At 37.6% G+C, this 21,707-nt stretch overlaps 1 protein-coding gene and 1 long non-coding RNA gene across 2 annotated transcripts in view; both read left to right on the forward strand.

Annotated features, from left to right (window-relative positions):
* Positions 1 to 21,707, forward strand: part of TMEM135 (transmembrane protein 135) — a 158,046-nt gene that overhangs the window by 108,464 nt on the left and 27,875 nt on the right. The gene's annotated exons all lie outside the window — the stretch shown is intronic.
* On the forward strand, positions 1,442 to 20,926 carry LOC128803764 (uncharacterized). Its single transcript, XR_008435826.1, has 2 exons — positions 1,442 to 3,011; positions 20,684 to 20,926. It is a non-coding gene; the product is annotated as an uncharacterized LOC128803764 (long non-coding RNA).

Consider the following 21,707-nt stretch of genomic DNA (forward strand, 5'->3'; position numbering starts at 1 on the left):
GGAATGTATTTAAACATTTTCTTTCCAACAGTAAATCTTGTCCTTGTTTTAACAGATTGCTTTACATGTAGCTGGATCCAGTTGCACAGCCTCCTCAAGAGAGGAAATACTTTGCCTGCAGACAAGCAGTACAAGAATTACGGCTGTACAATAGGGAGTATTTTTCCACCATTATCACTTTTCAGTGGACATTCTTTTTCAGACACGTAACAGTGACTCAATGAACCAGGAAAGTGTTTACCTGCAAGGTGATCTGGTGGTAACAGGAGAAGCTTTTGAGGGCTAAAATTTCACGTGTCTCTGTCCAGAGCCATCCCCAGTGGAAGAAAAAGAGGGTCTCCTCCCTGTCTTTAGGTTTTGTCAGTCAATCACAAAGGGCTTTTGTACTGCTAGCATATTGATGTGTCTGGGCTTTGGCTGTTTATCATCTTCCTGTCATCCTTAAATGCAAAATAAAAGAAAGGAAATAGCTTCTGGTTCTCAGGCTTTGAGAATAAACTGCTTGTGGCTGCTGGGGACCTCGGCATCCCAGCTGCCCTGGAATGCCTTCTGTGGGGATGTGATCACTGGCAGTATCTCACATCACCCCTGTAGCTCCCAGGCACTGGCCAGAACAAGGCTGATATTACAAGTCAGATGATGAAAAAGCAATTGAGGTTCACAGATTCGATTTCTGTCTTTGATCCTGGCATTAAAGTACCAAGCTCTGTGAGTGGAAGTACAGTGCAGACAAGATTTCTGGTTGCTTTAATCTCACTGCTAAAAAGATCCATTCACAGGATGTAGGGATTGTCTTGTACTTTTGCAGGATTTCAGAACTGTTAGATATATTTTATCTATGTTTTTTTGCCAGCACTACAAGCAAATAGGTTTTTTTCTTCCTTATGTAAAATAATTTTTCTGTATGATTTTTCTTATGTGGGTACTGTATAGTAAAGATTTGGCAGCTTATTGACTTACCCTTTTACATACATTTGAGACACTTTACATTTTACATAGAGAGTACTAAAGGAGAAGATTTAAGTCTTCCGCCAAAGGTCAGAGACAAAATTTGTGTGCCTTCGAGCCATAGAGTTCCAGTCTAGTTCTTAAATCACAAGGCTATCTCTCCTGCATTCTTGTTACAGGACATAATTTAACTTTGAAAAGTGGGGCATGGTACAGAATTGCTGCCAGAGAATTAGGTAGGAAGTATATATTATATAGAACCATAGAAGGAGGCAAGAGACAAGGATATTTTGCAGGATAGTGTTGAATGCTTTGCACGAGTCCAGGCAGGTGACATCACTCACTCTTACTTTATCCACTGTAACACCATTGTGAAAGGCCACCAGATTGGTCAGGCGTAATTTACCCTTAGTGAAGCCATGTTGGCTCTCAGCAGTCACCGCTTTGTCTTTCATGTACCTTAGCATAGTTTCCTGGAGGATCTCCTCCATGATCTTGCCAGGCACTTAGGTGAGACTGGCTGGCCTGTGTTCCCTGGATCTTCCTTTTTTTCTTTTTTAAAAGTGGGAAATCTGTTTCCCCTTTTCCAGTCACTGGGAACTTGCTCAACTGCTCAGATAGGATGGAAAGTGGCTTAGCTACTTCATCTGTCAGTTTCCTCAGGATCTGTGGATGAATCTCCTCAGGTTCTATGAATTTGTGCATCTTCGGGTTCCAAAGATGGTCTCGAACTTTATCTTTTCCTATACCAGATGGCTCTTCCATCTCCCAGTCCCTGACTTTTCTTTGTGCAACTCAGGCGATGTTGCTGGAGCACTTGATGATGAAGACTAGGGCAAAAAGGTCACTGAATACCTCATTTTTCTCCAAATGCCATGTAACCATGTCTCTCATTTCCTTCTAGAGAGGGCCTACATTTCCCCTTGTTTTCTTTTTATCACCAGTGTACCTACAGAACATTTTCTTGTTGCCCCTGGTGTCTCTGGCCAGATTTAATTCTCTCAGGGGTTTCTCTTTCCTAACCTCATCCCTGGCTGCTTAGGCAATTTCTCTGTATTTCTTTCAGGCTACGTGTCCTTGCTACCATCCTCTGTAGGCTTTTTGTTTGTTTGTTTGAGTTTGCCTAGGAGCACTTTGTTCATCCATGCAGGCCTCCAGGCATTTTTGCTGAACTTCCTCTTTGGCATGCATCACTCCTAAACTTGAAGGATATGATCTTTGAATATCAGCCAGATTTCTTAAGGCCTCCAGGACCTTATCCCATGGTATTATACAAAACAGATCCCTGAAGAGGCCAAAGTCTGCTCTCCTGAAGGGTATTGAGCTTGCTGTGTGTCCTCCTTGCTGCCATAAGGATCTTGAACCCCACTACTTTATGGTCACAGCAGCCCAGGCTGCCCTTGAGCTTCACATCCCCCACCAGTCCTGTCTTGGTGAGAATAGTGCAGCATAGCTCCTGTCCTCGTTGGTTCCTCTATCACTTGGAGAAGGAAATTATCATCAACACATTCTGTTCTCCTTACTCCTCTTGTTTTCTTTGCTGTGCCAGCTCAGCTTAATTTCTTTTGCCCATTTGTTGCCTATCAGTACTTCCTGGTTTTGCTGCTGCTGCTCTCTTAAAAATAGTTGCCTAATAGTTTTGCTGAGCTGAGGGTCTGTGTAGTTGCTTGTTTAATTAGAAAAGAACATTTTCTCCTGACATTAAAGAAAGAGAGATCCCTTTGAGCAGCAGTTAGGAAAAATTTAAGAGCCATCAATGTATTAGCAAAATCCACCTATGAAAGGAGAGTGACATCAAGAAATTAATATAATGTTTACAAGATGACTATAGAGTTCAGAAATCCCTGCTTGTCATTTGAATATTACCTGTGTCTATTTGATTGCTACAATCTTTTGTGGCAAGACTGAGTGGTTGCAGACACCAGTGTGGTCATGAAATACAAGTCCTGAATTGGTAACTCACACTCATCACATGTTTCTGATTTGATAGCAGACAGGGCAGAAAATGTCCATTTCATGAAAAGCAGAAGGCAATTACATTACATTAGAGTCTACATGTTTTGGTAGGTATTTTAAAAATAAACAATCTTTCTGTTTATGTAAGGGTTGCACGTGATCAAATATTTTACATTTAACTACTGTGCAAATTGAGTATATATTTGTAGTCCAAAGACTGCAGTCCCAAATATGGCTTTTAGCATATGACATTTGTATTTCATTTTAGAAAAAGGCATATTTTTAACTACAGGCATTGGAAATACTTGAAATTCTGTTCCTGTGAGCTAATTGCTGACTAGAATAGGAAAATAAGAGCTACTTTGTGGTTAGATGCTTGTGGTCTTTCTTTTGGCTTTTGGCCCTTAGATAAAATGTCAGAGAAAGCACAGTAATGGATAATGGCATCTATCAGTGTACCCTGGACATAATTTGAAGTCTGTCAAATGTCTGCTACTTTATAAACATTGATTTACATAGTTCTTCATTCTACCATCTGCTTATTTGGTTTGAAGAGTATAAATTATGTCATAGATGATTTTCACAGACATGCTTCAGTTCATAAAGTCTCAATTTCACAGAAAAAGAAACTGCTGCAAGAAAAACCAGTTTCTTCTGTGAAACTGAGACTTTATGGGCCATTTCAAATACTCTAAAGAATGAGACATTCTTTATTCTCTTTCATATGTTTGATACATTGACTAGAAACCATAATGAGGAAAGGTCTCTAGTCTTAGATTTTTTGCCTAAATAAACCTTACCATGAACAAACCAGATCTGATTAATATAATAATAAACTCTAATTCAGATCCTGACTCTACTCTTACATTAATACCAAACAAACCATGGTTCTCATAATCAAGAGAGACTATGTTTCATTTTAATTAACTTGTAAAAAAACTTGGATTTCACTTACGGTGTGAATACGATGATTAAGAAGTAAGATAATCATATATTAATAAGACAATATAAGTAGATGTGTCATGGTTTGATATGGAAGTGAGGAAAACCCTGAAAAAAATTTAAGTTAGAACAGTCGTATTTGAGTATTTGCTGAAAGCTGTAAGATAAGTGCATTTTATATTTAAGTCTGTTTTGTTAAGTAGGTGGGATATCTTAGGTGTTTTAAATAGTAATTTTCTGATGTGCTGGAGGTTTTTCCCTATGAATTTGAATGAAAACATTTTTTTTTTTTTCAATGAGACATTACAGTATTGTTTAGCCCAGGATCATACAAATGTCAAAAATTCTGGCATGATTCCTCAAATGCACTCTTTGAAGACACTTCGAAGAAACAAGGAGGTGAATAACAGTGTGCACAGTTATTGGTGAAGAATGAATTGTGTCAAGTCAATCTGGCTTCCCTCTGTGAAGATTAGAGGCTTCGTTGATTCAGAAGTAATAGAGGATATCATGTATCTTCAGTAAATCTTGAGACAGACTCTCATGTGACATTCTCATAGGAATGGCCAGAAAGTACATTGTAGAAAAAAACCCTCCTACTTAAAACTGGCTGAAAAACCTGAGTACTGAATTTACCATCAGAGTGGAAGGAATAATATTGGTTCCATCCACTGATTTAATATCAAGCTCTTAGTAATCATCCTGATCATTATTAAGTTGTTGAACAATAAGACCAAACCTGTCTTCCAAGATGTCTGGCTTTTTCCACAGTTTTAATGAATATGTCATTCAGAGCAATTTGGCAAATTGGAAAATACTCCCAAAATATACAATGCAAATTGATGGAAAGTTCTGTACTTTAGAAGAAAGAATCAACTGTACGGATGGAGAATTTCGAACCTCTTTGTGGGTAACAGCTCTTCATAGCAGTGTGTAGGAATTAGATGGCAACCTGAACATTAGTCAAAGCACCGAGAGATGTGGAAAACAGCAATTTTAATTGTGTGTATGTGGCTGGTGGCTGGATGGACACAGCCAGAGAGTTGTCATCAATGGCTTTGTGTCCAGGTGGAGGCCGGTGATGAGTGGTGTCCCTCACAGCTCTGTCTTGAAACATAACTCTGTTAGTGGTCTTCATCAATGAGACTGAGTGCACTTCCATCCCTGGAAGTGTTCCAGGCCAGGCTGGATGGGACTTTGAGCAACTTGGTCTAATTGAAGATGTCCCCTCCCAGTCAGGTTGGAAGTAGACGATCTTTAAAGTCCCTTCCAGGCCAAAACATTCTCTGATTCTATGATGATATAAATAAGAGTACAGCATACAAAGCATGTGAAGTTACCACTGATCTCTCCTTAGTGTCAGCAATGTCAGCTGCAGTAACAAAATTATCTATACATGGACACATTGTGCAGAGCCAGAGCACAATGGAAGTGATCAGACATTTATAGACCACATTGTTTGAGAAACTTAAAATTACTTGAAATGTTTTGTTTACTCTAGAAAGATGTTAAGCTGATCATAGTCTCTCATGTGTGCAGTACTTCTGTAATGAGGACAAGAATAAAGGACTTTCTTTTGGGTAAAAAGCAAAAGGAATAATCGTCTAAAATTGCAGGGTCTGGACATGGGTTAGAAATAATTATATTTGAGAAACTTTCTAATATTAATACTCACCAAATAGTGAGGGATGGTTTGATGACCAGGGTTGACATAAAGGGTAGAGCTGCAGTCCTTGTTTTTGATGGAAAAGTGGCTATTTGAAATTTATTCTGTAATTTTATGTCATTATTCTATATAACCTGTGGTCTAAGTTCAAGTGTTATTATGACCCTATCTTTGAGAGTGCATGTTGATTCCAAGCTCAGGAGAACTCAAGTGGGCTGGCATTCAAACATGGAGACTAAATGGCTGGTGTCAAACTAACATGGAAATTTTGGTATTTATATTGGATTTTTAAAAAACAGTGATTTCTGTTCCCTGCAGGAACTGTTCTTGCATAAGGCATGAACCATCACTCCTAAAAGAGAATCTATTGGAAATAACCTAGGTGCCAAAGAACAGTAGATTGTATTTAGTGGTAGAATTTCTGAGGAAGGACGGCTGGCAAAATAAATATGCCACTGAAGCAACAAAGGTCAGCTGTAGAGAGGAAGATGATGTGTTGAGGACACCTTTGATGTGCTGGAACACCTTTGTGGCTTCATGCAATGTGAACGTGTGATAGCTGGTCTCTATCCATGTTTGTATGCATTTCTTCCAGGAGTGCAAGGTCTCCTGAAGAAAGAAAGAAAAGATACATGATTGTAGCGCAGGTCTTTATTTAGCAGCTGCTGTAGAAGGCTTTTGAAATCTTGAAATCTCATCAATTGTGTGATGGAAATACCAAGGAACTTCAGATTTTTCCAATTATTCATTTCCTGGTTTAGAATATCTTTTCTCACTCTGTTGCTGTATGAAGACTTAACTAAAGAGATAACTGCCTATAGCACTTGAGGAAAAACTGAAGTGATAAATTGCTTGAAACCAGAGAATGAACTCAAAGCAGAATTTCAGAAAGAAGCTTTTCTATTTATTTATACATTTAAATAAATAGAAAAGCTTCTTTCTGAAATTCTGCTTTGAGTTCATTCTTCTAATTTTATAAAGATCAGTTGATAAAATAAGATAAGAAAGTGATTTGATTTGTCCCTGTCCTTTAGAAAAGTTAAACATTAGACACAGCTAGAAGGTAGCACTATTAGGTTTTCAGCATGTGTCACCTTCCAAAGCTGACTTTAAAATTGGAAATTGGAATTTAACTTATCCTCTGTTGTCACTCTGTAATAAAGACTGACAGGTTACTGATAATTTCTTGCTGATGCATCTCTTCTCACAGGGACAAACAAAGGGTAAGCCTTGTGCTGAAAGCAAAGCTTTCAAATAGTTTGAGAGGTTTGGGGCTTTATTTGTGGCTTCTGATAAGACTGTGAATGTTTTGACTGTACTGAGTGTGCTGTGAGTAGGTGACAGGGCAGTGTCAGTTTGAGTTATATCAGCACGACCCACCCAAGCAGTTCTAGTCTAAAGAGTCATATTAGAAATACAATGGAAATCATATTGAATAAAATGTAAAACCATTGACTGCTCTAGACCACTATCAAAATGGTTTATTGGGTGTTATAAAGTGCTTGAGTGTGTTTTAAGAGTGATGAACATAAAGGGAAAGTGCAGGAATAAATTATTTGAGTTTCTTAACCATTATCCCTGCTTTTTTCTTTGGCAATATAAAGAACATTTGCTTGCATTTTATGTTTGATAAGCTAAAGTTGAAGATGTGATCATTTACAGTAGGTTCACTGTTAATCTGCTGTCAGTTGTCTTTAGGAAGCATAGAGCAACTTATCCAGGAGTTATTCTTGTGATTTACAAAAGCAGCCTGGTGCTTCTTTGTTGCATCTTGGCCTCTCAGCGCGCCCTTATTTCAGACACATTCAATTCACAGACAGCTACTATTAATTTTAAAAATACAAAAGACTAATTTTATGCACAATTCTGTGCATATCCCTCTTTAAAGTGCCCTTGCAATCAAGTAGCATAGCAGCAATTAATAGAATGTTGAACATGCCACCTGGTACTCAGAATTATAGATAACACTGTGACTGATATGCACATTTGTGCTCACATGTATCTGTTGACAAGCAGTTATCTAGGTTTCAATGAGAGGCATTAAAGAAAAATGCAGCATTTCTCAGGAAAGAGAAAATTAATATAAAGTCAATTTTCTTTTGAATATTCTTAGTCTCATTAAATAATGTACTCAAAAGTGGAAATGCCTGCACTTTCAGTTCCATTTCAATTGTAATTTTAAAGAGGTCCTCTGGCATTGGATCTGCAAATGCATTTTAAGACTCTAATTTATATTACTATATTAATTTAATATAAAGTAAACAAGATTTTGGAAAACAACCAAAGCTGTGATGGTATGTTTTAGGATCTGGGAACTATTTGGTTGACTGCTTTCTGCTAAATTAGATTTAAAATGTGCATTTCTGTTATTTGCCCTCTAATTGGTACCTCTCCATTCCTCCTTGCAAATCACAACTTCAGCTGAAACTATTCTTTGACTTTGAGCAAAAATAGTTTGTATATAAATATTATATTTTGTGTATATGTATGTATATATTCAGAAGCCCTCTATTACTTGAAATAACTTAAGATTCCATGTTAGGGAAGAGTTGGTGTTTTAAATTGTCAGAGCACCAAGATGAGATTTGCAAATACTTAAGTGCGTGGTCTTGTTTTTTCCAGTCTTTTCTTCTCTGTTCTATAGATTACACATAAAGAAGTCATCTATTTAGAGGGGCTTTTCAGGAAACTGGAAATGTTTAACCCTTAATTCTGTACAGGGTATCCTATGTCCATTAGATCAGTCCTGGAGGTTTCCTTTCCCCAAATGAGATGGTCTGGTAGGCTTGTGATTTTTCTGTAATTTTATTTTATTTGCAAAAGCAGGGAATGAAGAAAAAGCCCACACACCCTTTAGCATTTCAGAAGGTGTCTGATAATGTAGAGATAAAATCAATTCAGGTCTCAAGGGCTTTAAGGTGTGTGCAATGTAGGATAATTTCTCACTTCCACAAGTGCTCCTTGGCACACGGTGTGCCGCTAGTCTGCTGGTAAACCTCAGGGTGCTAGTTACACATAGCTCTTACTCTGCCACCGGGTAGAGTGAGCTTTTGGAGCTTTTTTTTTTTTTTTTTCCACTTAGCTGGAAATGATTACCTGGCATACTTGACATTCATCTCAAGAACCCAACACCTTCCTTCTTCTGCTTAGCATCTCTTCTCCTGTGCTTTGCTCTTTTCATCTTATGTCAGATCTAATTTGGTGCAGATATCTTGTTTTAGATATCTTGGTAGGTAGAAGGTAGATAACCTCATCTCCATTTTTATATTGACAAAGGTTTTCCAGAAATCTCCTCTTTACTTAAGAGTTTTCAAGTACCATTACTTTAAAATGTGCACTCAAATGTCCTTTTTGAGTTGCAATTTTCATATCATTTATTTAGTGTTGTGTGAGAATTGCAGCTTTAAAGATAAAGACAGGTAAAAGAAAAAGAAAGTTTAATTAACTACGTCTGTAGTTTAGTGCCATTGCATGATAGTGCTTCAAAAGGCATTGCCACTTAATGTTCATTTAAGGTTTTTAAAGACTTAATAGTAAATTCCTTTTTCTTTTTAAACATCAGATGTTGTAGTTCTACAATGACATTTCCTGATTTTTAAGAACTGTTTTGATATTGAGTATGCTAGCAACTAAAAAAAAAGTTGTGGAAAGAGAAATAATTATTTAAATAATTATTTTCATTTTCTTTTTAGTTAAAATATTCTTTACTGTTATTTGTTAAAATAATATATAAGCACTTTTTTAGATTTATTTATTAAAAAATTATTGAAGTGGAATATTGCCTGAATTATTTTGCCTGGTGTTTTAAAAGTAACTCTTGGGAATTGGATATTGAATCTGATATAATCTCAGGTGGTTTCTGATGTGGATGTTTAACAAAGAGGAAGAAGTTGCTTAGTTTTCACAGTCAAGTAAGTTGGTAGTTGATGGTGAATACGTTGGTTCCCTCCAGCTTGAGCAAGACTCAGTTAAACAAAATATTCATTGTTTTCTTTGCATAATTGTGTAATGAATATTTCCTAAGTAACACCCTATAAAACCTCAGGCATTCTTGGATATATAGAGGAAAGAATTGTTTGCATTGTGTATAGTATTTCTGTAACTAGGTAATTGTCTCTCCCTTATACTAACTGCCAGAGTTGCTTAAGGTGGTACATTAGACATGAAATGGAGCTGTAAGGATCAAATTGAGCTTAATTTGAGGAAAACCAAAGGGGAAGTAGGGCTGCAAACTCAAGTCTTTCCAGAGTCAGTGAAGTGGCAGGTGGGAAGCAGAGCAGCTCTGGTCCTCAGCCTTGTGGCACCCACCTGTGAAGGGAAGGTCAGGGACCCCTAAGGAGTCTGGAGCTCCTGGTGCTCCAAAGGCCTCACAAGTTACAGCTTTGGAAATCTGTCTGTAATGCTCATTAAGAAAATATGTCCTGAGCCTGGAAAATGCTGATGTTGTCCTCCATATGTGAAGGACAAGGCATGGGGGTTTTCTCTTGAGCAGAATAACAGGAAATTTCTTTGGATCGTTATACTTTTTTTTTTTTTTTTTTTGCGTTTGTTTTAAAAGGTGATGTCAGTGGGCTCCTGGCTGTGCAAGGCTAGAGAGTTCTTCGAGCTCTCTGAGCATTGGCAGTTGCAGTTACTGTCATTTGTGTATGACTGGCTGGCTGTGTCTGACCTGCATGAGCGTGGTTGAGACAGAATTCAGGAAGAATGCTCAAGGACTAGCTGTCTCTCTTGCTACATTTATTTAATTCAGTAATTAAATCAAGCTTTTCTGAGGTTAAGGATTTTATTTTACTGTCTGATACAGTATGAACTGTTTATCTCACAAAATGTTTAAATTCAGGCCTAAATTAAGATCTAAGAGATGATTATATTTTTTTAATAAAAATCTGTATTTTCTAAAAAATTTGTATTTTTTCTAAAATATTTGTATTTTTTCTAAAATTTGGGGGGTTTTTTGTGTGCAGAATAAGGTAAGTGAGCAACTTGAATAAAATTCAGTGTTTAAAACTGAGCATTGAGCAAGCTAAACACATGTTCAAATGTTACACAGATTCTTCTAAGGTTATGAGCATACATAGAAATCATTGTACTGGAACAGATCAATGATTCATCTAGTCCTGCTGAGAAGCACTGGTGAAGCATGCCAAAACATAAATCAAGGACTTGATCAGGATTTCAGGTCTGTCACACAATGCTTAACCCAGCTGGAGACCTGGCAGCAGAGTGCAAATCATGGGTGACTGATCTCCCCCCACCTCCATCTTCCTGCCCCACAGGAGGTCTCATTCCTTCATTGAGTTGAAGTCTCAGTGCTAGAAGGTGCTTGCAGAAAAATCCCTCCTGGTCTTCTGGGAGGCCACTGCTTGTGAGCCCTTGCTCTGTACTTGCAAGGTGGGACTGTGTGGCTGGGGTGCCTGTTAGAGCCAGGTCTGTGCCACAGGCCTTCTGTACTGACCTGCCTTCCTTCCCCAGAGCCAAGGACATAGCTCCTTGCTCTCCTATCTCTGCAGAGTCTTGGAAGATGGAAAAATGATAGCTTTTGTAGTTGGGGGCAGGGGGACAACGAACATCAAACTTACTGTTTTGTTAAGGTCATGATGTGTTTCAATTCTGCTAATAAACAAGCATTTGCCCCGTTCCTTGGAGGAAGATGCTCAAGTGGTGCCTTCTAAATGGCAGAGTATGGCACTTAGAGTGTGAAGCGTGTCTTGTGAAGGTGCAAACCAACCCCCACGGATCTGCTGTAGTCACAAGAAACAGGAGCAGTCTTTGTATGAGGCCCTGTCGTGTGTAAACCAGTCTGATAATGGTTGGGGGTATGGCTGGTCATGAACCTAGGATATACATGTAGGATCTACAGTTGATCTAGCATCTATTCAGTTGTGACAGAGCTGGTTCCTGAGTAGTCCATGCTGTGAAAGGTTCTGAATCCTTCTTTGGGGAATGGAAGAGAAGGAATTTCCCTTTCCATCTTTGAAGCAATTAGGAGAAAACATGATTAACTTAGTTAAAGCCTGACTGCTGTAGTTTGAGGAAATGTGGAGGAAGCCACGTAGAAGCCTTCCTGTAAGGCTACCCTATCCCTTTCAGGGGTGGGAAATTCCTCAGTATTGAAGAAGTGAGTGTTGTCAGTGGTGATGATCTGAGTGGAGGCATCCAGAGAGTCCTCTGTTAGGCTCAACTGGAGTCCCTCATGGACAGCTGTGGTCTGTGGCACACAGACCATGTGCATGGCCTGCTGTGGTCTCTGGCAATGGCATGGTTGGTGAATACCCAGCAGTGCTATTGCTGCACGTGTGTGGTTGGAGATCTCAGAGCAGGCGCTGTTCTGGTGCATTTAAATTTAAGTTGTTTGGGTTTCAAAGCTGCTTGAAAAGCATAGGGTGAAATTGACCTGTTAGTGGATGCCAGTGGAAAGATGCAGCACGAGTCAAGATAAGTGTTGTTGACATGCTTGTAGAAGGTAACAGATTTTAGGTAAATTCCTCATTCTTCCACCAAACACTATTTTTTTAAACGATAAGTCCATGAGAGTGTTTCTTTAAATATAATGTTTGACTGGTGGTTGTCAGGCAGCATGGGATTTTAATGGTTTAATATGGATACTTACCACACAGTTGAAGGTGACATAATGTGGGTTTTGGTCTCAGAAAATTAAATACTCTATTTAGCAGATTTACCTTGGAAATACCAGTAATACAGAAGGATAAAATATTCTCTTAACGCTTACTAGGACTACAGAATTGTTTCCTGTGTTAAAAATCAGTTATAATTGGGAACTATGCAATATAAAACAGAAATTCAAACCAGTGTATTTATAAGATACATAATTAGAAGTGTGGTATGACTTGACAAGATTGGATTGGATGGAATGTTAATTTTGGATTACGCTTAGGAACTCATGTAGTGTTAAATAAGCCTGAGGTGCTGTGAAGATGATTGAAGCACTACACAGATGTTCATATTATTGAAAATATGATTTTATGACAGAAAATATCTTACAGAAGGTAGTAGCTTGATATTTTGATTTCTTCAACGATTTATGGCACGACTCAGTTTCACAGCTCCTTTCTTCCTTGTCAGATTTTTCCTGGCTTCAGCAGAGTTCTGTCTACGCCTTGCACATAGCTAATTTTACAGAGGGAGAGCTGCCTTTTTTTTTTTTTTTTCTCTCCATAGGGCATGATGAAAAAAAGACTTTTGATCTGTTTGTGAAACTGTATAAAACCAGTGCCTTCTGACTTTATATCTGCTCATCCAGTTGTAATAATAGTTTTACTGAAGTGATCTGCTATCTTAAATGGAAGAGGCAGGTGGATGTCAGCGATACACACCCAGCAGTAGATGTGGAGGAACAGTACTGTCAGACACTACCCTGTGATTTTATTGCAAAAGTGGATGTAATTTATTGTTTGAGGAAAAGAAAGCAGCAAAATATTATTTTGGAGGTGAGCCAATTCATATATTCTTGGACATTACACAGACCACCCAGATCTGAAGCCATCTTTTATGTCTCTTAAATCTAAATAGATTCAACTGAGCACTGAGCTGCCTGCTGAGGCTAGCAGAACACTTAGGGAAGGAAAATCTACTTTTTAATTTCCCTTTCTTTTCATATCTTCCTTAGTGAAAGGTTTTACAGCAAATAAGTCTGATGAGTTTTCGGAATAAGGAATAAGAAGATTTGCTTATCAGAAGTGTGGTTCCTTGCTGAGAATTAAGTGTGCTTACTCGAGGTAATGGGTATGATCCTGCAGTACAATCTTCTTCCAGCCATGTCTCTGTATTGCCACAGTGTGGGCGCAGCATCTAACAAATTGTATCCCTCAGTACAGGTACCTCTACTAAAGGACAAGACCAGAAAAAAAAAGTGTGTGTGAAAATTTATATGTGTATCATTGGTGACTTTGTTTCGTAAAGGAATTTGACAAAATTTAATGAAATTCCATGCCTTTCTGGCATGCCCTGTTGAATGATAGGGTGGCCCACCAGATGATCTCCAGTTTAAAAAGCGCCATTTAAAAAAAATCAACAGTGAAAAAAAAGGTAGATTTCTCTGATGTTGGGAACCTCATTTAAGAATGAGAAAAATGTGAATGTCCCAAATTGTAATGCTTTACTGTTTCATTCTGGTCTTACCTGCAAATGAAATATGGTCTTCATAATGTTTGCTTTTATGTTGTGACATAAAAGTCACTGACAAGCTCTTTCTCAGCTAACCTTGAGAAAAATCCTTTATTCCAATAATACCAAAGAACCAGCATCCAACAGCTAATTTTCCATTGTTATATTTTCTGAATTTTTTTTGAGACCCATCTTGGAGAAATGAGTCAGTTTTTGCCAGTAAAGTGAATAATTCTTTTGGTTTACATAAATGAATCGATGTGCAAGCTGGTGCAATATTTTGGTTTTTCAGCTAACACTGGAGTCTGAGGAGTAATTTATAATGTACATTATATTTAATTTATATAAACATCCACAGTTAGAATTTTGCATAAATGTATTATGGAGTGTGGGTTTTCTTTGTAAAGCACTTACAGCTCAAATAATCACAATTCATTAAAGCATTGATTAAGGCAATCTGGCAAACAAACTCTATGGTACTTTCTTCTGGCTTCATATAATTTTGTGGTGTTTCCTTGAATGTTTTGCAAAAGAGAAAACACTGTAACTGTGGTATATCTGTTAAGAAAAATGACTCATGTAAATTTTAAAACTGCTCATTTAATGAGATTTTAAGCAACAAATGGTGTGATTTTCAAATTCATTGTGTATTTAAATTTGAGCTGCTTTATGCTGGCAGAATGGGGCAATCTGAGCGCAAAAAAAGGGTAAAAAAAGTGATATATGAGAATCTCCATTTCAAAATATAATGGATTGAATTTAATATGCGACTTTTGAAATTCATATTGTGAACATATGTTAATAGAAACTTCCCCCAAAAACAGATGACGAGATGTGAAAAAGATAAGAGTCGGCAAAAGTTTGTTTTTCTTCAGTGTATCTTTTTCAGGTTAGCCTTTTAACAGACATCATTTCTGTCAGGGGAGAAAACTCTAAGACCTCATGTATTAGTCAAGTGAAATCCTGACTGTGTTTCACCTGGTTTTTAAAGGATGTTACCTGCAGCACTCCCTTGTGTTTCTGCCAGTCTCTTTCCTAAGGAAGCTTTGAATCCTAGAGGCAGTTTTGGTCATATTTGTAAAAGCATAAAGGTCCCAAACATACAGCAGATTCTGTTTTTTTCATAACAATAGGCAGTTGTGTAGACAAGACAGGTGTGCTGGTGATCACATGCTCCTGGATGAACTCAGTCCTTTGTAGACCTCTGAGGGTGTTGCACTCATGGAATATGATTGCTCTGCACATTTCCCAGGAATCAGGCTCTGTGAATTCATTTGCTCCTGGAAAAAATTGTTGCTTTAACTGTTCATGAAAAAAACAAAATTGATTTAGCCTAACAGGTTTTAAACAACTTTGCCACTCTCCTGTTGAAGTTGAATGGGGATGATAAAAAAAAAACCCTGTCTAATCAATAATAAAGGGCATTTAAAAGTCTGGTGTTTTCCTTGTCTCTAAAAGGGTAACTGTTTATGTGCACTCTTCTCAGTATAGATTATTTTTTAAAACTATTAATAACAAAAAAAGGAAAACAACATTTTTGGAAAAAAAACCAACCAAACAAAAAACCCTGTAAGGCAGAGAAGTTCATCAAGTTATGGTTTGATGTGCTGGCAAGTTAGATAAAGTAGCAATAAAAATGCTTACTGTGTGCAGATACTCAAAATCTGAGTTGTGTAAGACATGGCTTTGATGTTTCAGAACAAAAAGTTGGTTAATATTGTTTGACAAGAAGCTCAACATGTCCTTGCAATGTGCCCTTACAGCCCAGAAAGCCAACCATCCAAAGCAGTGTGGGCAGCAGGGCAAGGCAGGGGATTCTGCCCCTTAGCTCTGCTCTGGTGAGACCCCACCTGCAGTGCTGTGTCCAGCTCTGGGGTCCCAGCACAGGAAAGATGTGAACCTGTTGGAGAGAATCCAGAGAGGATTCATAGAGATGATTATAGAGCAGGAGCACCTCTCTTGTGAAGACAGGCTGAGAGAGATGGGGTTGTTCAGCTTGGAGAAGAGAAGGCTCCATGGTGAGCTTATAGCACCTTCCAGGGACTTCTTACAAGGACGTGTAAGGATAGGACAAGGGGGAATGGCTTTACGCTGAAAGAGAATGGATTTAATTAGATAGAAGGAAGAAATTCTTTATTATGAGGGCGGTGAAGCACTGGCACAAGTTTTCCAGACAAGCTGTGGCTGCCCCATCCCTGGAAATGTTCAAGGCCAGGTTGAATGGGGCTCTCGGTAAGCTGGTTTAGTGGAAGGTGTCCCTGCCTATAATAGAAGAGTATGAACTAGATAAGCTATAAGGTACCTTCGGATACAAATATTTCTTTAAGCCTATGATTGTTCATTTTTAGTTTAAATTCATTTGGGACACAATTTCAGTATAACTTTTAAAGTTATTACTGTTTGTAACAATGCAAATTCTGTATTGATGGAACAACAATACAAATTCTGTATTGATGGAACAACAAGAAAAAAACTACATACAAACCTCAAAAAACAAACTGGGTAATATGCATGTCTGGTAAGAGAGTCTGAATCCTACAGGAGGGCAGATAAATCTGATAAGATACAAGATGTCTTTTCTCCATCGCCTCTCTCTCTGGCTTGAATATACAAAACACCAGGAGATTTGTACGTGCACTGCTCCTCTGTGGAAACCTCTCCTGGCAAGCCAGTAGGTTTAATGAAGAGGTGCAGCACTACTCTTTTTATTTGACACCACCACTACACAGCCTCTTGCATCTTCATGAGCCTTCCATGTGAGGAAGGGTGTTCTGCAGCCCCTGTTACCCATTTGCAAGGCATAAGAAGGTATGGAACCGAGTCTAGATCAAACTGTTATCAATTTATCAAGAGAGAGCTAAAATGTGTGTCACCAAGTGCTCTGTAGAGCCTCTATGACTTGATCACTTAAATATTCTGAAGCTTCAAGGCACATGCTGCTTTGTCAAGCTTGTAGCTACAGGGTTCATTAGTTATCTGGACATCAGTGTGTCTTGCCTCTATCAAAAAGTCTTAATTCTGGAATATTTGCCCTGATAATAAGAATACACAACATTTTGGAGGATAACCTTCCAGAGAAGATTCATTTAATAATGTAATTCTGTGCACATGATAAACCAACACCAAAAAAACCACTATGGAAACTTTTTCTGAAACACCATTGAAAACGCTAACGCTATTCCTGGTGCAGATTGCTTGTAATCAAATTTCCTTTGCTCCTTATATATTAAACTTTCTTGCATGTATTTTCTTCTGGCCTGTAGGGATGGATCATGAATCCAAAAATGAGAAAAGAATTAATGAAGTACTCTTACTGAGATTTGACATGAGTAAGACAGGCATTGCTTACTTTGTCCTTTCAAACTGCTAGTTTTAGACACATCTGCATGTTCTGCAAGATGTGGCTCTTGAAGAGGACATGACTCTAGGGCATTTAGACTTTACCATTACTAGTAGGATAAGCAATATGGCTAAAATGTTCTTCCTAATGGAGTCCAAAGTGATATTCCAGACTGCAGTGTGACCCCCAAAACTCTCTTGGCTGCGTTCCCCAGGTCAATTTTTCGCAAGCATGTTATGAAACACATTAATCTCTGAATGCCATATAATGTTGTTTTGCAAGCTAACAATGCACATATTTTTATGTATTTTGAAATGTATTTATAAAAGTAGTTATACTTGAAATACAGAACAAATAAGTGAATATAAAAAAACCTCAAAACATCCGAAATCCCCAGGCTCCACCCTTTGCTCCATCATAGATAAATCAACAGTGTAAAATTGTTGTTTTTCTCTAGAACAAAAGTTCACAGCTGTATTTAAAAGTATGCTGATGAAAAGTGATTCATAAGGTGAAGTAATCATTTTTATACAGTGCATTTGGCAGACTCCAGCCAAATTACACCATAAAAGAAATATTATATTTGACAGCAAACTGTTAGTGATGTGAAATTTGAGAATGAAAACTATCTGAAGACATACTTATGACTATGCTGCTCTCTGATGGTACCCTGTTTTTCTTGCCCAATTGTGGTCAGTATGTGTTTTTCCCATCTTTGTGAATTTAAGCTTTAGATAAATTTTTAACCTTCTTCTGTTGTAAATTAATTTGCATTTGTTTGGTTTAGACATAATTGGAGGCTATTACATCTGTCTGCTACAAATTGTTTACTACATAGAATTCTTACAAGCTAAATATAAAAGGAATTAAACTTTTAAAGTTTTGGGCTACCTTACAGGTGTTTAAATTACATCCATTTTGTCTGTTGAATTTTTGTTTGAAAAGAGCATGTGTGATTCACCAAACTGCTATGTACATAATGCTAGATGACTTAAAACTGTAACAAATGATTACCGGGACTTAACAGAATGGGATAAACCTCTTTATTCCCTTTGGCATGAGTGACTTGGGAGCAAAAGGTTGCGACCTACAGGGTCAAGAATACTGTGTGGAGTGTTTGAGGGTAGTAGATTTATCAGACAATCCTATTCAGGCTCTGCTTTTCCACTGAAGCTGTCCTGATGCTCTGCAATTAGTAGACACCAGTTACCAAGGATGTTAATGCTCCTTCTGGGCTTTGTTTGTTTTGTTGTTTGTATAAAATACTGACTGGGGCTTCTGAGTGTGGAATTCACTTGCAAGTGATTTATTTTTTATCTCCAGGATGTGTTCCAGCTGTTTTGCTTTGGGTTGTTTTTTCTCTGGGAAATCAGGGTTTCAGATAGCAGTCAGAGTAGCAAACTTCAAGAAGTTATAAGCAGTTCTCCTTAATAAATATTTCTTCTTAGATTGAGGGAATTTAGGTTCCTCTCTGTCGTGAACTTTATTTCTATTTTTATTATCCTCAGAAAAAATTATTAATATATTACTTTTTTTAGGAATTAAATTAAACATTCATCAAGGATTTATAGGAACCTATTGAATAAAGTTAGAAGTGAGGATGTCACTACATCTGTGTATTCTAGGAAACCCGTGGGATATTTTACAAAAGAATGTGCCCTTGCTTAAGCTTCTCATTCAGAAATTAAACCCCTATTGATACATTAAAACAGACTCCTATTCATATGTTCCATATGATTTGTACCATCCTAATCCTTGCCATGAATCCTTTCCTTATTCTCAGCATCGTAGACTGAAACAATCAATTCAAAACATGACTTCTTCATATTTTTTTTTTAAACATCAGCTCTTGGTTGAATACAGTGCTAATCATCTCTTTTCCCAAATGCTGGCAGTTTCCTAAATCCTGTTGAAGAGTAGTTTATTTTCAGTTATTCAAAAACTTGTCCTTTTTGCATATTTACCATGAATCTGCACATTCATGCAGCTACGTAATTTCATAAACCTTCAATTTCTTCCACTTTTACTAGTGTTTATACTTTTCTCCTTCAACTTCAATCAGTGTATTTTAGGGGAAACATGTAAAATACTATTGTTTTAAAAAATATATTGTATTTCTATTAGCCAGTGGAAAATAATGAATTTAATTAAATTTTAGCAAGTAATGGGTAGAATGAAAGACCATGCTGCTGCTACGTACTGCCTGGTTTACATACTTGTTAATAACTTGACTTCAATGTAGTTTTGTTGAACTGTGGTTGCCTTACAAAAGTAAAACTTTTGCTGTAGTTTCTTCCTGGATTACAAGTAAAATTCTGAAAGCATAATGATCTTTTCCACAGCTGGCTAGTTTTCAGAACTTTATTGCAAACAATTAAAATTATATAGGTCCAAGAATTAACATCTGCCATATGAAGTTAGGAACACTGTTCACATGACGTTGATGAGTATATTAAAGTAGTAAAAAAACCACCAAGAACATGCCACTAGAACTTGGATTCCTCTCTACCTAATAATTGCAAATTAAAAATTAAGCAGCCTTGTCTAATCTGCTTTCATGGCTTTGCAGTGTCCAAAGTAGTCCATGAGTCAGCATCAGGTGCAGTTAGAAAAAAGACACGTTCTGGCTTGGGAAGAGATAGATGGAGGGATGTAATCCCCTGAAGAATACAGTCCAAATGTCCTGGCTATTAGTCTAAAGTTTTTCACTGGAAAGCTGTCAGAGCTGAAGGAACAGTTCATGGTGCAAATCTTTTGTCTGCTGATTTTCTTCCTTTCCTGTTAAAATGTGGAGTATTAGCAGGTCAAGCAGGCCAAAAATTTCCTTTGCGTACTACACTCTTGCTTTACTTTGCCATATTTGGTTTGGTGCTTCTGTTGGAATTAAGGAGATGTGTCATCAGCAATCCCTGTTTATTTATTCTTACTAAACCTTTATAAAGGGAACACATCTTAGAAGCAAGACAGAAACATAAGATCTCTCCTGAAGTACTCTGTACAAGAGAACTCACAGGAGAAGGGGAGAAGGATGGCCAGCTTAACTGGATGGGTACATGGGCACAGCCCACAGTTTCATATTGAGTCCTTGGTCTACCAGTCACATTTGACATTGTTTTTTACAAAATATTGACTTTGAAAAAAGTACCTGGCACAGACCAGTAGAACAGTTAATTCCAGTTGGCTGCACATGTGTATCAAACACAGAAGTAGTGGCAGATGTGTTTTCTGGCCTTCCTGCAGTTGTCTCACAGTTGTGTTCCACAGCCAAGCCAGTTGTGTCGCTTCTCCAGATGTGAATTTTGTCCATGCAGATTTATTTACCTGGCTGTGCCTCTTCTTTGGGCTGATAACTGACTAGCACTGTTTTTCTTCATGAAGTTAAGCTCCAAAACTGACTTTTACTTTTGGATAACAAACACAATGCAACACCTTCCATTCCCAGGCCTGCTGGGATTGCAACCATATGAAGGTTTGTTTGCAAAGCCATTTTTATACGGCTTTATAGTTTCAACAACAACAAAGTACATTGAGCTTGCTGGCTAAATGTAAAATGAGGACAAGATTAGTTTTATTCTAGGAGGACAAATGGTTACATTTGTGACTTGAACATTAAAAGTACGTGAAAATTCCAATACGAAAGAGGTGAATTCAAAGTTAAAATCTGATTTTCTGGCTCTTGTTTACTATTTTTTTATTTTTTTTTTCAGCTGAAGGAACCAAGGGTTGACCAGGGGCTGATACTTTCTGGATTTTCATTTGCTGCAGGGATACTTTGTTATCAAGGACAAAGAAACTTTCAGAACAGCTTTACAGAATCTCCACTTTCCGTTCCCCCCTTAATAAGGTTATGCCATTGGATTAAATTTTGGATATGTGAGGACATTTATGTTAAGTGTTGGCTCTATTTTTCAGTCTTTTAATGTAGAATAAAAAGACTTGAAGTAATGAGAGATTGTCTTATTTTCTCCCCATTCATGTCAAGTATCTGACTTTTATCTTTCTTTGAAGTCTTCAGTAATGGAAAGTCCATGACATCCTTAAGCAATCTATTCTTCACCATTTTTGTATAAGAGTTTTACAGAGTCTAATTGAATTTATCTTGATACAGTTTTGGTCCATTCCTTCTTCTCTCATCCACAAACATGAGGGAAACAGATTATTTGCTTTACTTTGTAGCAAACTTTAGTAGCAAAGACTTATTCACATATTGCTATTTTTTTCTCTCCCTTTTTTCCCTCTACCCTATTCTCCTTTGTGATGCACAAGACAATTTATTTCGGCTGATAAAGCTTGATAAATACAATAGAGCAAGACAACTCAGTGTTTTGCAAGTTGTAGCCTTTCTTTTGCATCCCAAATCTGCTTTTGTTTTTTAATGCTTCACAGTTCTTATCCTGTATTTGTGTGGTTGCTTGTTTCTACATACATATAATGCACATGCAGTTGATGAATAGCATCCTGTTTTTTTCCTGAGCCAATCTCTTCCACTTAATAAAATCATAGAATCACAGAATGGTTTGGGTTGAAAAGAGCCTTAAAGATCATCTAGTTCCTGCCTCCCTGCCATAGGCAGGGCCACTTTCCACTAAACCAGGTTGCTCAGAGCCCCATCCAACCTGACCTTGAACACTTCCGGGGATGAGGCATCCGCAGCTTCTCTGGGCAACCTGTAACAGTTTTTCACCATGCTCACAGGAATTTTTTTTCCTAATACTTAATCTGAACCTGCTC

This window comes from Vidua macroura, chromosome 2 (assembly GCF_024509145.1).
Source record: "Vidua macroura isolate BioBank_ID:100142 chromosome 2, ASM2450914v1, whole genome shotgun sequence".
Taxonomy (NCBI): Eukaryota; Metazoa; Chordata; class Aves; order Passeriformes; family Viduidae; genus Vidua; species Vidua macroura.